Source organism: Bubalus kerabau, chromosome 7 (genome assembly GCF_029407905.1).
Source record: "Bubalus kerabau isolate K-KA32 ecotype Philippines breed swamp buffalo chromosome 7, PCC_UOA_SB_1v2, whole genome shotgun sequence".
Classification (NCBI taxonomy): domain Eukaryota; kingdom Metazoa; phylum Chordata; class Mammalia; order Artiodactyla; family Bovidae; genus Bubalus; species Bubalus kerabau.
In genome coordinates this window covers 7,584,996-7,587,772 of record NC_073630.1, presented here as the reverse complement: position 1 = coordinate 7,587,772, position 2,777 = coordinate 7,584,996, and the positions used below count along the sequence as shown (strand labels likewise).

At 40.7% G+C, this 2,777-nt stretch overlaps 1 non-coding gene across 1 annotated transcript; it reads left to right on the top strand.

Moving 5' to 3' along the window:
• Positions 1–360: 360 nt before the first annotated feature.
• On the top strand, positions 361–463 carry LOC129658254 (U6 spliceosomal RNA). Its single transcript, XR_008717347.1, has one exon. It is a non-coding gene; the product is annotated as a U6 spliceosomal RNA (small nuclear RNA).
• The last annotated feature ends 2,314 nt before the right edge of the window (positions 464–2,777 follow it).

Genomic DNA, 2,777 nt, shown 5'->3' with positions numbered 1-2,777 from the left:
ATTATTGTTGGGATAATTAATTTCTGTCATGACTAAAGGCCAAAAGGGAACAGCTGGTACACTAATTCAGTTTCGTACACTCTGGTTGGGAACTTATTTCTTTATAATTCGTTGGTATGCATTGCTTAAAGATATGATTTTTAAAAAGTCAGAGTAAAAACATCTTTAAAGCAATTTTGCCTTCCTCCATTTAGTTTCTTTTTGAACTAAAAACAGCAATAATTATCTAGTCCTACTTCTCTTTCCATTTGATCTGAGATGTTTAGAATGTGTTCCATAAAAGTAAGAAGTGTTAAGGTTAATAAACTTAGAAAGCTTTCAATACTTTTGCCTTTCAAAAAAAAAAAAAAATTCCAAAGCTCGTTTTAGCAGCACATAAACTAAAACCAGAATGATACAGAGAAGATTAGCATGGTTCCTGTGCGAAAATGACACACAAATTCATGAAGTGTTCCACATTTTTAGACATAGAGAACAGACTTATGAACATGGCAGGGCCATGAGGCAGGTAGGAGAGGGTAAGATGTATGGAGAGAATAACATGGAAGCTTATATTACCATATGTAAAATAGATAATCAATGGGAATTTTCTCTATTACTCAAGAACTCAAACAGGGGTGGAATGGAGAGGGAGATGGGAAGGAGGTTCAAGGGGGAGGGAACATGTGTATACCTGTGGCTGATTCATGTTGATATCTGGCTGTTGCTAATAAGTTGCTTCAGTCATGTCTGACTCTGTGCGACCCCATAAACGGCAGCCCACCAGGCTCCCCTGTCGCTTGAATTCTCCAGGCAAGAACCCTGGAGTGGGTTGCCATTTCTTTCTCCAATGAATGAAAGTGAAAAGTGAAAGTGAAGTCGCTCAATCATGTCCGACTCTTTGCAACCACATGAATCGTAGCACGCCAGGCTTCCCTGTCCCTCACCAACTCCCGGAGTCCACCCAAACCCATGTCCATTGAGTTGGTGATGCCATCCAACCATCTCATCCTCTGTCATCCCCTTCTCCTGCCCACAATCATGCCCAGCATCAGGGTCTTTTCAAATGAGTCAGCTCTTTGAATCAGGTGGCCAAAGTATTGGAGTTTCAGCTTCAACATCAGTCCTTCCAATGAACACCCAGGATTGATCTCCTTTAGGATGGACTGGTTGGATCTCCTTGCAGTCCAAGGGACTCTCAAGAGTCTTCTCCAACACCACAGTTCAAAAGCATCAATTCTTCAGCTCTCAGCTTTCTTTATAGTTCAACTCTCACATCCATACATGACCACTGGAAAAACCATAGCCTTGACTAGACGGACCTTTCTTGGCAAAGTAATGTCTTTGCTTTTTAATATGCTGTCTAGGTTGGTCATAACTTTCTTCCAAGTAGCAAACGTCTTTTAATTTCATGGCTGCTATCACCATCTGCAGTGATTTTGGAGCCCAGAAAAATAAAGTCAGCCACTGTTTCCACTGTTTCCCCATACCATGAAGTGATAGGACCAGATGCTATGATCTTCATTTTCTGAATGTTGAGCTTTAAGCCAACTTTTTCACGCTCCTCTTTCACTTTCAAGAGGCTCTTTAGTTTTTCTTCACTTTCTGCATATCTGAGGTTATTGATGTTTCTCCCGGCAATCTCAATTCCAGCTTGTGATTCTTCCAGCCCAGCGTTTCTCATGATGTACTCTGTGTATAAGTTAAATAAGCAGGGTGACAATATACAGCCTTGACGTACTCCTTTTCCTATTTGGAACCAGTCTGTTTTCCCATGTCCAGTTCTAACTGTTGCTTCCTGACCTGGATACAGATTTCTCATGAGGCAGGTCAGGTGATCTGGTATTCCCATCCCTTTCAGAATTTTCCACAGTTTATTGTGATCCACACAGTCAACAGGTTTGGCATAGTCAATAAAGCAGAAGTAGATGTTTTTCTGGAACTCTCTTGCTTTTTCCATGATCCAGCAGATGTTGGCAATTTGATCTCTGGTTCTCTGCCTTTTCTAAAACCAGCTGGAACATTTGGAAGTTCATGGTTCATGTATTGCTGAAGCCTGGCTTGGAGAATTTTAAGCATTACTTTACTAGCATGTGAGATGAGTGCAATTGTGCTGTAGTTTGAGCATTCTTTGGCATTGCCTTTCTTTGGGATTGGAATGAAAACTGACATTTTCCAGTCCTGTGGCCACTGCTGAGTATTCCAAATTTGCTGGCATATTGAGTGCAGCACTTTCACAGCATTATTTTTCAGGATTTGAAATAGCTCAACTGGAGCTATTTCCATCACCTCCACTAGCTTTGTTCATAGTGATGCTTTCTAAGGCCCACTTGACTTCACATTCCAAGATGTCTGGCTCTAGGTGAGTGATCACACCATCGTGATTATCTGGGTCATGAAGGTCTTTTTTGTACAGTTTTCTGTGTATTCTTGCCACCTCTTCTTAATATCTTCTGCTTCTGTTAGGTCCCTACCATTTCTGTCCTTTATCGAGCCCATCTTTGCATGAAATGTTCCCTTGGTGTGTCTAATTTTCTTGAAGAGATCTCTAGTCCCATTCTTTTGTTTTCCTCTATTTCTTTGCATTGATCACTGAGGAAGGCTTTCTTATCTCTCCTTGCTATTCTTTGGAACTCTGCATTCAAATGGTAAAGTAAAATGAGATAAAACTGTTAGACAAGCATTTGGATGGCTGTGTAGATAGAGAATGAAAAAATTATGGTTGGGGGCTGATAACTCAACATCTGAAACTGGAAAGAAATTGAGATCATATGCAGTCCCTTTCATTGGCCATGCAA